Source organism: Oncorhynchus nerka, linkage group LG19 (assembly GCF_034236695.1).
Source record: "Oncorhynchus nerka isolate Pitt River linkage group LG19, Oner_Uvic_2.0, whole genome shotgun sequence".
NCBI lineage: Eukaryota > Metazoa > Chordata > Actinopteri > Salmoniformes > Salmonidae > Oncorhynchus > Oncorhynchus nerka.
In genome coordinates this window covers 33,032,373-33,047,726 of record NC_088414.1, presented here as the reverse complement: position 1 = coordinate 33,047,726, position 15,354 = coordinate 33,032,373, and the positions used below count along the sequence as shown (strand labels likewise).

General features: G+C 45.3%; 1 pseudogene; it reads left to right on the top strand.

Annotated features, from left to right (window-relative positions):
• LOC115117320 (protein phosphatase 3 catalytic subunit alpha-like) overlaps positions 1-15,354 on the top strand; it is a 143,351-nt pseudogene that overhangs the window by 14,732 nt on the left and 113,265 nt on the right.

Below are 15,354 nucleotides of genomic sequence, written 5' to 3'. Positions count from 1 at the left end.
CACACACACAGTTGACTGGGATGTCTTTACCCCAAAATTCCATGCCAGGCCTGGCTCATTATCCCAGCAGCAGCAACATGAGATTTCTCTTTTTCCCCCTCTAGTCAAACATCCATTATTTAGCAGCATGTTGATCATGTTGAGCCTCAAGTCACAGATCTCTCTCCTCTCTCTGTTCAATTCCATTCCCCAAGTGCTCAGCTCAGCAGCTCCCCATAGCCACATGCACAGAGCAACACAAATCACTAGCCGAAAAACTTGGCCATAGTGCTATATAGACACTACAAGACCAAAAGTATGTGGACACCTGTTTGTCGAACATTTCATTCCAAAATCATGGGCATTAATATGGAGTAGGTCCTCTATTTGCTGCTGTAACAGCCTCCACTCTTCTAGGAAGGCTTTCCACTAGGTGCAGGAACATTGCTGCTGTAACAGCCTCCACTCTTCTGGGAAGGCTTTCCACTAGATGTTGGAACATTGCTGCTGTAACAGCCTCCACTCTTCTAGGAAGGCTTTCCACTAGATGTTGGAACATTGCTGCTGTAACAGCCTCCACTGTTCTAGGAAGGCTTTCCACTAGATGTTGGAACATTGCTGTGAGGACTTGCTTCCAAGTCATTAATGAGGTCGGGCTCTGATGTTGGACAATTAGGCCTGGCTCGCAGTCTGTTATTCAATTCATCCCAAAGGTGTTTGATGGGGTTGAGGTCAGGGCTCTGTGCAGATCAGTCATGTTCTTCCACACCAATCTCGACAGAATTGTCTAGAATGTCATTGCATGCTGTAGCGTTAAGATTTCCCTTCACTGGAACTAAGGGGCATAGCCCGAACCATGAAAAACAGTTCCAGACCATCATTCCTCTTTAACCAAACTTTAAAGTTGGCACTATGCATTCGGGCAGGTAGCCTTCTCCTGGCTTCCGCCAAACCCTGATTCGTCCATTAGACTGCCAGATGGTGAAGCGTGATTCATCACTCCAGAGAATATTCCACTGCTCATGAGTCCAATGGCGGCGAGTCTTACACCACTCCAGCCAATGCTTGGCATTGCACATGCTGATCTTAGGCTTGTGTGCGGCTGCTCGGCCATGGAAACCCATTTCATGAAACTCCTGACAAACAGTTCTGGTGCTGAAGTTGCTTCCAGAGGCAGTTTGGAACTCTGTAGTAAGTGCTGCAACCAAGGACAGGCGATTTTTACTCGCTACGTGCTTCAGCACTCGGCGGTCCCATTCTGTGAGCTTGTGTGGGTGACCACTTCGCGGCTGAGCCGTTGTTGCTCCTAGATGTTTCCACTTCAAAGTAACAGCACGTACAATTAACCGGGGCAGCTCTAGCAGGACAGAAATTTGACGAACTTACTTGTTGGAAAGGTGGCATCCTATGACGGTGCCACGTTGAAAGTCACTGAGCTCTTCAGTAAGGCCATTCTATTGCCAATATTTGTCTATGGAGATTGCATAGCTGTGTGCTCAATTTTATACACCTGTCAGCAACGGGTATGGCTTAAATAGCTGAATCCACCAATTTGAAGGGGTGTCCACATACTTTTGTATATGCACTGTATACTGAGTGTACAAAACATTTAGAACACCTTCCTCATATTGAGTTCCACCCCCTTTTGCCCTCAGAACAGCCTCATGGACTCAACAAGGAGTCAAAAGCATTCCACAGGGATGCTGGCCCATGTTGACTTCAATGCTTCCCACAGTTGTATCAAGTTGGCTGGATGTCCTTTGGGTGGTGGACCTTTCTTGATACACTGTGTTTCAGTTCTTGACCCCAAACAATGAAAATAAAACCTAATATAACTCAAATGGAAAGCATTTGCATTTTTGCGCAGTCCAGGCAGTGCTGAGAGGGATAGTTTGGCCTGCTATTTGTTGACCCTCTACCATACCCCGTTCAAAAGGCGCTCAAATCTTTTGTCTTGCCGATTCACCCTCTGAAGGTTGACAATGGCTTTACCTCCTCAGGAGACTGAAAAGATTTGGCATGGGTCCCCAGATCCTCAAAAAGTTCTACAGCTGCACCATTGAGAGCATCCTGACAGGTTGCATCACCGCCTGGTATGGCAACTGCTCGGCATCCGACCGTAAGCAATGACAGAGTGTAGTGTGTGCAGTCCAGTACATCACAGGGACTAAGCTTCCTGCCATTCAGGACCTATATACTAGACGGTGTCAGAGGAAGGCCCAAAAAATTGTCAAAGACTCCAGACACCCAAGTCATAGCCTGTTCTCTCTGCTACCCGAACATCAAGCGGTACCAGAGCACCAAGTCTAGGTCCAAAAAGGGCTCCTCAACACCTTCTACACCCAAGCCATAAGACTGCTGAATAATTAATCAAATGGCCACCCGGGCTATTTACATTGACCCCCCCTTGTCTTTACACAGCTGCTACTCGCTGTTTATTATCTATGCATAGTCACTTTACCCCTACCTACATGTACAAATTACCTCAACTAATCTGTACCCCCTTACATTGACTCTGTACTGGTATCTCCTGTATAGCCTCATTATTGTTATTTTATTGTGACTATATTATCAAAGTAGATTCCCCAATACTGATCAAGGTCCTCAGCTCTATATAACTAGGAGTTCACAGGTATATTATTGTGCTGTAGGTCATAAAGGACCTGCCTGATGTTTGCTGCTGTTTATTCTAACAGGTCTCTCAGACATACAGTATATATATACACACACACACACACACACACACACACACACACACACACACACACACACACACACACACACACACACACACACACACACACACACGGTACCAGTACCGAGTTGAGGAGCATGGATACGAGGTAATTGAGGTAGATAGAGTGCCTTCGGAAAGGATTCAGACCCCTTGACTTTTGCCACATTTTGTTACGTTACAGCCTTATTCTAAAACGGATCAATTATTTTTATCCCTCATCACTCTACACACAATACCCTCTAATGACAAAGCAAAGAACTGTTTTTAGAAAATAAAAAAAATTGAAATAATACATTTACATAACTTTTCAGACCCTTTTGTTGAAGAACCTTTGGCAGCGATTACAGCCTTGAGTCTTCTTGGGTATGACGCTACAATCTTGGCACGCCTGTATTTGGGGAGTTTTTCCCATTCTTCTCTGCAAATCCTCTCAAGTGCTGTCAGGTTGGATTGGGAGTGTCGCTGCACAGCTATTTTCAGGTCTCTCCAGAGATGTTAGATTGGGTTCAAGTCCGGGCTCTGGCTGGGTCACTCAAGGACATTCAGAGACTTGTCCCGAAGCCATTCCTGCGATGTCTTAGATGTGTGCTTAGGGTCATTGCCCTGTTGGAAGGTGAACCTTCGCCCCAGTCTGAGGTCCTGAGTGCTCTGGAGCAGATTTTCATCAAGGATCTCTCTGTACTTTGCTCCGATCATCTTTCCCTCACACCCGACTAGTCTCCCAGTCCCTGCCACTGAAAAACTTTCTCATAGAATGATGCTGCCACCACCATGCTTCACCATAGGGATGGTCCCAGGTTTCCTCCACGCGTGACACTTGGCTTCATCAGATCAGAGAATCTTGTTTCTCATTTTTTGAGTCCTTTAAGTGCCTTTGGGCACTCTGCCATAATGGCCTGATTGGTGGAACGCTGCAGAGATGGTTTTCCTTCTGGAAGGTTCTCCCATCTCCGCAGAGGAACTCTGGAGCTCTGTCAGAGTGACCATCGGGTTCTTGGTCACCTTCCTGACCAAGGCCCTTCTCCCCCAACTGTTCAGTTTGGCCAGTCGCCCAGCTCTAGAAAGAGTCTTGGTGGATCCAAACTTCTTGCATTTAAGAATGATGAAGGCCACTGTGTTCTTGGGGTCCATCAATGCTGCAGAAATGTTTTGACACCCTTACCCAGATCTGTGCCTCGACACAATCCTCTCTTGGAGCTCTACAGACAATTCCTTCGACCTCTTGTCTTTGTATTTGCTCTGACATGCACTGTCAACTGTGGGACCTTTATATAGACCGGCAGGGTGCCTTTCCAAATAATGTCCAATCAATTGAATTTACCACAGGTGGACTCCAATCTGTCACGCTGGTATAAAGGATTTGGAGACAGGCGCAGGAATACACAATAGGGGTTTTTAATACACCCAAAACAAACAGGTATACAAAAACACTGGGCTGTACCCAAACAAAAGAGCGAGGGTAAACCTCGTTGACCGACACGGGATGATACCCGTAATACACAATATATAAAGCACGCAGCATAACAGCTGCAGCAACGCATAGGTACTCACACCACCAACGGACATGGGAACAATAACCAACATAGACAGAGGGAAGAGAGGGCACATATATAACATACTAATCAGGGGTAATGGGAACCAGGTGTGTGTAATCAGACAAGACAGTCTGGGGTTGATGATAATGATTCCCGTTCAGTGAAGCCTAGAAAGCCGGTGACGTAGACCTCCGGAACTGGTCAACAGAATGAGCATCAGTACCGAAGGGATCTGTGACACAATCAAGTTGTAGAAACTTCTTAAGGATGATCAATGGAAACAGGATGCACCTGAGCTCAATTTTGAGTCTCATAGCAAAAGGTCTGAATTACCTATGTAAATAATGTTTTTTTATTTATAAATTTGCAAACATTTCTAAAAAACTGTTTCCGCTTTGTCATTATGGGGTACTTTGTGAAGATTGCTGAGGATTGCTTATAATAAGGCTGTTATGTAACAAAATGTGGAAAAAGTGAAGGGGTCTGAATACTTTATGAATGCACTGTACTTAAGAGCACAATGGTGTCAGATTTATTTTAGTATCCAATCTGAATGAAACATAATTGCCTATGATTGATTGGAATGCAAACCTGAGTTCATAGTAAGGCCTCAGGTCCAGCAATGAGAAAGGCTGCTGCAGCAGCATGCGTGGCTACTTTATGACTTTATATTAGGCAGAACACAAAAGACAACCAGTGTCTTCAACTACTGACACACACAGATCAGCTTCAGTGCAGAACATTACCTTTGTTGCTCCCAAAGCAATGAATTTGGGTTTGATGTGATGTTTCAGAGGATGCCTTATTTGGCAGTGGCTATCTAATTCAAGTATCGTTCAAGTATCGTTTCCTGTGGTATTACAGTATTATTAGCTTTGCATCAGAAGACACTTTATCCCATGTTTGGATACAATACAATAATTTCCCTCATATTAGGGTTTGGAAATACATACAGTAACTACTCATTAGGACAGTGGTGATAAATGAAGGGCTTTTTACTCTCTGTTGATCAGACATTAAACTGCTCATCCATATTTCAGAATATGGATTGTTGAGCCTCGCATTAAAAGAGTCCATTTTTATTCCACACGTCACTTTGTCAATTTACAGCGATGAATAAATGATAATAGACTCTGGAAGCATCCATAATTAAAGTAGGCCACATTTTGGGAGGACTGACGGTAGACCTCACGCACTCTGTTTACAGTCATGCAATCTGAGACAGAACTTTTCACCCTCTGCAATTTATAAGGCACTTTTAGGGTTCTCTAAGGACAGGGTTAGCTTTATGCATACAAACACCGTAATTGAAAACGTAGGTTGAGCAGTTTAATCTACAGTATTGGAGGATAGAGTCTATATAGGCCTTGTTGTGTCCTTATAGCGCCAAACAAACCTTCAACACCACGGACAGCAACACGATCTGAACAGACTTAAACAAGGGACTGGTAAACCGGTTCAGCACCATGGCCGTTGAACAGCGACACGCCGCAGCTCTTAACTAGCATTTGTATTTTTCCCCGCCACACAGCTCCGCCCATAATTTGGTTGCTAGCAAGCCGACAGCATGCTAAGTAGAGCTAGGTATCAACAGCCTATCCAGTAGGGGCTGGAAGGTGTAGTGAGCTTCGATTGGTCAATCGTGGCACAATCGCCTAGTATTTATATAAAGTTCACCTTTCCCTAACTTAGGTCCCGCCATGTTCACACTCTGTCACCCATGCTCACATTGCCCACTTCACATCTCTTCCATTGAATATGAATGGCTTTCCATAGTTTCACTGTGTTCTCTGTCCCATTGAGTTGTGTTGTCTCTGTTCTCTCCACAGCCGTGCCCTTCCCCCTGAGTCATCGCCTCACATTGAAGGAGGTGTTTGACTGTGAGGGGAAGCCCAGGGTGGACCTGCTCAAAGCCCACCTCACCAAGGAGGGCCGCGTGGAGGAGGCCGTGGCACTACGCATCGTCAACGAGGGCGCCGCCATCCTGCGCCAGGAGAAAACCATGCTGGACATAGAAGCACCAGTCACAGGTTAGGAGGAGGGATCACCTTTAACTCACACTCTGGTGAAACACACTTTGACTGACATTCCCAGCGTTCACGTAATGGTCCAACAGAGAGAAGGAAGGGTGGAAGTAGCATCAAAATGTGGAAGATACCCATTCTGACAGTTGTATGATTTATGCTGGTTATTTTGACCAGTGGCGAGTGAGATAGAGTATTATGCCTAGGTAACTGTGAAAGTGGGTCAGTGTGCTTAAAGTGCTTCAGATTGAGGGACTCTTTTATGAGCAGGTTCGTCTGAGAGTCTGAGCTCTGGAGTAAACTCTGGGAGAATGTACATTTGTTTGGTGTAGAAATATATGTCTGTGTATGAAGGTGTATGATTGTAAGCAAATACTAGCAGGGAGACAAGAGAGACTGGGAGTGAATTCAATACCTGAAATACAAAAATAAACTCCAATGCACCTGTAGAGACATCAAAGCAGGACTGTATATGCAGCATCCCATAGCAGGTAGCTGTCACTTTTAGTATCATCTGCATTATGGTCATGTAAGAATAATACATTTCTTAAACACATCAGCACATCAAAAGCTCTGCATATCTCTTTATCTTTTCAAGAATCAGATCAATGTTGAGTGTTGTTCTGCCTCTCAGACAGACATGGATAGACAGGCACTACAGTACGTGATGAGGAACACAGTCCATTGAGGCTTGTTCAACCAATCAATGCAGCAGTTTATCCTATGAGCCGTAGTGAAAGATAGTCACCTCACCTGCATATGACCTCACCATCATGCTGGGATAACTCACCTCAATATATATGAGTACAGATGTATGATCTTAATTTGATCGCACTGTAATCCTGAAATGCAGGACATTTTATGCTTTTAGTGTATTTTAGGTTTAAAAAGGCTTCTGAAGTTTGTAATTTCCACTTTGAAATTTCATAGTTGATTTTTCCTTTTTTTTATGTATCAACCGCTACAAAAATGTCCTTTAATTATAATCCACATACTATTTCAAATTTCCTGTTGCTGCATGATTATTTTCCTGCTGTAGCAACTGGCTCAAATTAAGATCCTACATCTGTAGTTTCCTTTTTATATCAATATGGCTGAACAGTCCAGCATATAATATAGTTTGTGTGGGATTCTTCAGGCTTTTAGCTTGCTTATATTAAAATGCTACACATTGTTAGGTATGCCCTACTCTCTATAGGGACAGCCGAAGAACCTTTTTAGGTTCTAGATAGCACCTTTTTTTCTAAGAGTATAGTTATCAGTAAAGGCAGTGCTAGTATAAAAGACAAGTGCAGGTTTGTTAAGCTGTAGGAATTATATTTGCTTGTTTGTTTACACTAGCACCATTTGACTTTTTTACTATTGTGACAAGGTCATATAATACCCCTCTGGATTCCACTAGTTCAGTATGCCTCTACACTGAGCACAGTGGCCCCTTTTGTCCCTGGGCTGACAGCCATCTAGCCCACAGTGATAGTAGTTTTGAACAACCCCTCAGTCCTGACTCATCCACACCACAGAGCATGATCACATCCCAGCCACCTGCCTGCCTGCCTGCCTGCTGTAGCACCAGCCAGGTGGTCCAAATGGACTGATATACCCTTTCAAAAATCTTATGCTCCTTTTGGATATTTTAAATGCGAGAAGCCATTTAGATGCAGTTGCAACAAAGGGAGGGAGTTTACGTGTGCGAGCATGCATGTTTGTTGTAGATAGACATATGGTATAGCTACACTGCTTTCTGATGGTACTAGGAAGCATGAGTAATGAGTAATTATATTTGCCATTACGTCCAATCAGATAGGAGGTAGACCTATTTACTATGACAGCTACTAAGCATGCACATAGCTTCTTGCATATTTGATACATAATGTCTTGACATTAATAATACATGTTTTCAAGGTTTAATTCATCCTAGTTTTGACTAATCTGAGCAAGCTATTATGAACAAAGGGGTCAGACTAACCCACAACAGGTGAACACAAACAACCCTCACACAAAGGTGCTTACTGTAAAAACAGACATGCACACACATAAACCTGAAAACACACAACAGCGCAGCAAAAAGCACACTCACTCACGCATCTCTTGATGCTGGATCACATACACATCCTCGTTGTTATCGGATTTAGTCGTTCCTCTGTCATTAAGCCCAGTAGTCATGGGAAGCTAGATGCAGACAAACTTACATAATACTGCCTCCAGAAATGAAGACATTGAAGAATGCTGTTAGAGAGTGACAGAGAAGGGAATGACATAGAGGGAAATAGAGAAAATGTGGGTATGGGGGAAATGTGAAATAGTGAAAAACAGAATGGTAGTAGAGAGAAAAAGATAGAGAGATAATGGTGGAGGGAATAACAGGGAGGGGTGGTAGTGGTGGTTCTGTTCTGTTCTGTGCACATCAGCCTTTTCTCCCCTCCCCCAAGTCTGAACATCTTCCCATACTGAGGCCATGCAGGGACAGGATGGCTGGAATAAGGTATTAGAAATGGAGGAGAGGACGGCTGGAGTAAAATATTAAAGATGGAGGACAGGAGGGCTGGAGTAAGGTATTAGAGATGGAGGGAGAGGAGGACTGGAGTAAGGTATTATAGATGGAGGGAGAGAAGGACTGGAGTAAAGTATTATAGATGGAGGGAGAGAAGGGCTGGAGTAAGGTATTATAGATGGAGGACTGGAGTAAGGTATTATAGATGGAGGGAGAGGAGGACTGGAGTAAGGTATTATAGATGGAGGGAGAGGAGGACTGGAGTAAGGTATTATAGATGGAGGGAGAGAAGGACTGGAGTAAAATATTAAAGATGGAGGACAGGAGGACTGGAGTAAGGTATTATAGATGGAGGGAGAGGAGGACTGGAGTAAGGTCTTATAGATGGAGGGAGAGGAAGACTGGAGTAAGGTATTATAGATGGAGGGAGAGGAGGACTGGAGTAAGGTATTATAGATGGAGGGAGAGGAGGACTGGAGTAAGGTCTTATAGATGGAGGGAGAGGAGGACTGGAGTAAGGTATTATAGATGGAGGGAGTGGAGGACTGGAGTAAGGTCTTATAGATGGAGGGAGAGGAGGACTGGAGTAAGGTATTATAGATGGAGGACTGGAGTAAGGTATTATAGATGGAGGGAGAGGAGGACTGGAGTAAGGTATTATAGATGGAGGGAGAGGAGGACTGGAGTAAGGTCTTATAGATGGAGGGAGAGGAGGACTGGAGTAAGGTCTTATAGATGGTGGGAGAGGAGGACTGGAGTAAGGTCTTATAGATGGAGGACTGGAGTAAGGTATTAGAGAAGGAGGGAGAGGAGGACTGGAGTAAGGTATTAGAGATGGAGGACGGGAGTAAGGTATTATAGATGGAGGGAGAGGAGGTCTGGAGTAAGGTATTATAGATGGAGGGAGAGGAGGACTGGAGTAAGGTCTTATAGATGGTGGGAGAGGAGGACTGGAGTAAGGTCTTATAGATGGAGGGAGAGGAGGACTGGAGTAAGGTATTAGAGAAGGAGGGAGAGGAGGACTGGAGTAAGGTATTAGAGATGGAGGGAGAGGAGGACTGGAGTAAGGTATTAGAGATGGAGGGAGAGGAGGACTGGAGTAAGGTATTAGAGATGGAGGGAGAGGAGGACTGGAGTAAGGTATTAGAGATGGAGGGAGAGGAGTACTGGAGTAAGGCATTAGAGGTGGAGGGAGAGGAGGGAGAGGAGGACTGGAGTAAGGTATTATAGATGGAGGGAGAGGAGGGAGAGGAGGACTGGAGTAAGGTATTATAGATGGAGGGAGAGGAGGGAGAGGAGGACTGGAGTAAGGTATTAGAGATGGAGGGAGAGGAGGACTGGAGTAAGGTATTATAGATGGAGGGAGAGAAGGACTGGAGTAAAGTATTATAGATGGAGGGAGAGAAGGACTGGAGTAAGGTATTATAGATGGAGGGAGAGAAGGACTGGAGTAAAGTATTATAGATGGAGGGAGAGGAGGGCTGGAGTAAAGTATTATAGATGGAGGGAGAGAAGGACTGGAGTAAAGTTTTAGAGATGGAGGGAGAGAAGGACTGGAGTAAAGTATTAGAGTTGGAGGGAGAGAAGGACTGGAGTAAGGTATTAGAGATGGAGGGAGAGGAGGACTGGAGTAAGGTATTATAGATGGAGGGAGAGGAGGGAGAGGAGGACTGGAGTAAGGTATTATAGATGGAGGGAGAGGAGGACTAGAGTAAGGTATTAGAGATGGAGGGAGTGGAGGACTGGAGTAAAGTATTAGAGATGGAGGGAGAGAAGGACTGGAGTAAGGTATTAGAGATGGAGGGAGTGGTGGACTGGAGTAAAGTATTAGAGATGGAGGGAGAGAAGGACTGGAGTAAGGTATTAGAGATGGAGGGAGTGGAGGACTGGAGTAAAGTATTAGAGATGGAGGGAGAGAAGGACTGGAGTAAGGTATTAGAGATGGAGGGAGTGGAGGATTGGAGTAAAGTATTATAGATGGAGGGAGAGAAGGACTGGAGTAAAGTATTAGAGATGGAGGGAGAGAAGGACTGGAGTAAAGTATTATAGATGCAGGGAGGGACAGGGGGACTGGAGTAAGGTCATATAGATGGAGGGAGAGGAGGACTGGAGTAAGGTCTTATAGATGGAGGGAGAGGAGGACTGGAGTAAGGTCTTATAGATGGAGGGAGAGGAGGACTGGAGTAAGGTATTAGAGATGGAGGGAGAGGAGGGCTGGAGTAAGGTCTTATAGATGGAGGGAGAGAAGGACTGGAGTAAAGTATTAGAGATGGAGGGAGAGAAGGACTGGAGTAAAGTATTAGAGATGGAGGGAGAGAAGGACTGGAGTAAAGTATTATAGATGGAGGGAGAGGAGGGCTGGAGTAAAGTATTATAGATGGAGGGAGAGAAGGACTGGAGTAAAGTTTTAGAGATGGAGGGAGAGAAGGACTGGAGTAAAGTATTAGAGATGGAGGGAGAGAAGGACTGGTGTAAGGTATTATAGATGGAGGGAGAGGAGGGAGAGGAGGACTGGAGTAAGGTATTATAGATGGAGGGAGAGGAGGACTAGAGTAAGGTATTAGAGATGGAGGGAGAGGAGGACTGGAGTAAGGTATTATAGATGGAGGGAGAGGAGGACTGGAGTAAAGTATTAGAGATGGAGGGAGAGAAGGACTGGAGTAAAGTATTAGAGATGGAGGGAGAGAAGGACTGGAGTAAGGTATTAGAGATGGGGGGAGAGGAGGACTGGAGTAAGGTATTATAGATGGAGGGAGAGGAGGACTGGACTAAGGTATTAGAGATGGAGGGAGAGGAGGGCTGGAGTAAGGTCTTATAGATGGAGGGAGAGAAGGACTGGAGTAAAGTATTAGAGATGGAGGGAGAGAAGGACTGGAGTAAAGTATTAGAGATGGAGGGAGAGAAGGACTGGAGTAAAGTATTATAGATGGAGGGAGAGGAGGGCTGGAGTAAAGTATTATAGATGGAGGGAGAGAAGGACTGGAGTAAAGTTTTAGAGATGGAGGGAGAGAAGGACTGGAGTAAAGTATTAGAGATGGAGGGAGAGAAGGACTGGAGTAAGGTATTATAGATGGAGGGAGAGGAGGGAGAGGAGGACTGGAGTAGGGTATTATAGATGGAGGGAGAGGAGGACTAGAGTAAGGTATTAGAGATGGAGGGAGAGGAGGACTGGAGTAAGGTATTATAGATGGAGGGAGAGGAGGACTGGAGTAAAGTATTAGAGATGGAGGGAGAGAAGGACTGGAGTAAAGTATTAGAGATGGAGGGAGAGAAGGACTGGAGTAAGGTATTAGAGATGGAGGGAGAGGAGGACTGGAGTAAGGTATTATAGATGGAGGGAGAGGAGGACTGGACTAAGGTATTAGCGATGAAGGGAGTGGAGGACTGGAGTAAAGTATTATAGATGGAGGGACAGGAGGGCTGGAGTAAGGTATTATAGATGGGGACAGGAGGACTGGAGTAAAGTATTATAGATGGAGGGAGAGGAGGACTGGAGTAAGGTATTATAGATGGAGGGAGTGGAGGACTGGAGTAAGGTATTATAGATGGAGGGAGAGCAGGACTGGAGTAAGGTATTATAGATGGAGGGAAAGGAGGACTGGAGTAAGGTATTATAGATGGAGGGAGAGGAGGGAGAGGAGGACTGGAGTAAGGTATTATAGATGGAGGGAGAGGAGGACTAGAGTAAGGTATTAGAGATGGAGGGAGTGGAGGACTGGAGTAAAGTATTAGAGATGGAGGGAGAGAAGGACTGGAGTAAGGTATTAGAGATGTAGGGAGTGGAGGACTGGAGTAAAGTATTAGAGATGGAGGGAGAGAAGGACTGGAGTAAGGTATTAGAGATGGAGGGAGTGGAGGACTGGAGTAAAGTATTAGAGATGGAGGGAGAGAAGGACTGGAGTAAGGTATTAGAGATGGAGGGAGTGGAGGATTGGAGTAAAGTATTATAGATGGAGGGAGAGAAGGACTGGAGTAAAGTATTAGAGATGGAGGGAGAGAAGGACTGGAGTAAAGTATTATAGATGCAGGGAGGGAGAGGGGGACTGGAGTAAGGTCATATAGATGGAGGGAGAGGAGGACTGGAGTAAGGTCTTATAGATGGAGGGAGAGGAGGACTGGAGTAAGGTCTTATAGATGGAGGGAGAGGAGGACTGGAGTAAGGTATTAGAGATGGAGGGAGAGGAGGGCTGGAGTAAGGTCTTATAGATGGAGGGAGAGAAGGACTGGAGTAAAGTATTAGAGATGGAGGGAGAGAAGGACTGGAGTAAAGTATTAGAGATGGAGGGAGAGAAGGACTGGAGTAAAGTATTATAGATGGAGGGAGAGGAGGGCTGGAGTAAAGTATTATAGATGGAGGGAGAGAAGGACTGGAGTAAAGTTTTAGAGATGGAGGGAGAGAAGGACTGGAGTAAAGTATTAGAGATGGAGGGAGAGAAGGACTGGAGTAAGGTATTATAGATGGAGGGAGAGGAGGGAGAGGAGGACTGGAGTAAGGTATTATAGATGGAGGGAGAGGAGGACTAGAGTAAGGTATTAGAGATGGAGGGAGAGGAGGACTGGAGTAAGGTATTATAGATGGAGGGAGAGGAGGACTGGAGTAAAGTATTAGAGATGGAGGGAGAGAAGGACTGGAGTAAAGTATTAGAGATGGAGGGAGAGAAGGACTGGAGTAAGGTATTAGAGATGGAGGGAGAGGAGGACTGGAGTAAGGTATTATAGATGGAGGGAGAGGAGGACTGGACTAAGGTATTAGCGATGAAGGGAGTGGAGGACTGGAGTAAAGTATTATAGATGGAGGGACAGGAGGGCTGGAGTAAGGTATTATAGATGGGGACAGGAGGACTGGAGTAAAGTATTATAGATGGAGGGAGAGGAGGACTGGAGTAAGGTATTATAGATGGAGGGAGTGGAGGACTGGAGTAAGGTATTAGAGATGGAGGGAGTGGAGGACTGGAGTAAAGTATTAGAGATGGAGGGAGAGAAGGACTGGAGTAAGGTATTAGAGATGGAGGGAGTGGAGGACTGGAGTAAAGTATTAGAGATGGAGGGAGAGAAGGACTGGAGTAAGGTATTAGAGATGGAGGGAGTGGAGGATTGGAGTAAAGTATTATAGATGGAGGGAGAGAAGGACTGGAGTAAAGTATTAGAGATGGAGGGAGAGAAGGACTGGAGTAAAGTATTATAGATGCAGGGAGGGAGAGGGGGACTGGAGTAAGGTCATATAGATGGAGGGAGAGGAGGACTGGAGTAAGGTCTTATAGATGGAGGGAGAGGAGGACTGGAGTAAGGTCTTATAGATGGAGGGAGAGGAGGACTGGAGTAAGGTATTAGAGATGGAGGGAGAGGAGGGCTGGAGTAAGGTCTTATAGATGGAGGGAGAGAAGGACTGGAGTAAAGTATTAGAGATGGAGGGAGAGAAGGACTGGAGTAAAGTATTAGAGATGGAGGGAGAGAAGGACTGGAGTAAAGTATTATAGATGGAGGGAGAGGAGGGCTGGAGTAAAGTATTATAGATGGAGGGAGAGAAGGACTGGAGTAAAGTTTTAGAGATGGAGGGAGAGAAGGACTGGAGTAAAGTATTAGAGATGGAGGGAGAGAAGGACTGGAGTAAGGTATTATAGATGGAGGGAGAGGAGGGAGAGGAGGACTGGAGTAAGGTATTATAGATGGAGGGAGAGGAGGACTAGAGTAAGGTATTAGAGATGGAGGGAGAGGAGGACTGGAGTAAGGTATTATAGATGGAGGGAGAGGAGGACTGGAGTAAAGTATTAGAGATGGAGGGAGAGAAGGACTGGAGTAAAGTATTAGAGATGGAGGGAGAGAAGGACTGGAGTAAGGTATTAGAGATGGAGGGAGAGGAGGACTGGAGTAAGGTATTATAGATGGAGGGAGAGGAGGACTGGACTAAGGTATTAGCGATGAAGGGAGTGGAGGACTGGAGTAAAGTATTATAGATGGAGGGACAGGAGGGCTGGAGTAAGGTATTATAGATGGGGACAGGAGGACTGGAGTAAAGTATTATAGATGGAGGGAGAGGAGGACTGGAGTAAGGTATTATAGATGGAGGGAGTGGAGGACTGGAGTAAGGTATTATAGATGGAGGGAGAGCAGGACTGGAGTAAGGTATTATAGATGGAGGGAAAGGAGGACTGGAGTAAGGTATTATAGATGGAGGGAGAGGAGGGAGAGGGGGACTGGAGTAAGGTCATATAGATGGAGGGAGAGGAGGACTGGAGTAAGGTCTTATAGATGAAGGGAGAGGAGGACTGGAGTAAGGTCTTATAGATGGAGGGAGAGGAGGACTGGAGTAAGGTATTAGAGATGGAGGGAGAGGAGGGCTGGAGTAAGGTCTTATAGATGGAGGGAGAGAAGGACTGGAGTAAAGTATTAGAGATGGAGGGAGAGAAGGACTGGAGTAAAGTATTAGAGATGGAGGGAGAGAAGGACTGGAGTAAAGTATTATAGATGGAGGGAGAGGAGGGCTGGAGTAAAGTATTATAGATGGAGGACTGGAGTAAGGTATTATAGATGGAGGGAGAGGAGGGAGAGGAGGACTGGAGTAAGGTATTATAGATGGAGGGAGAGGAG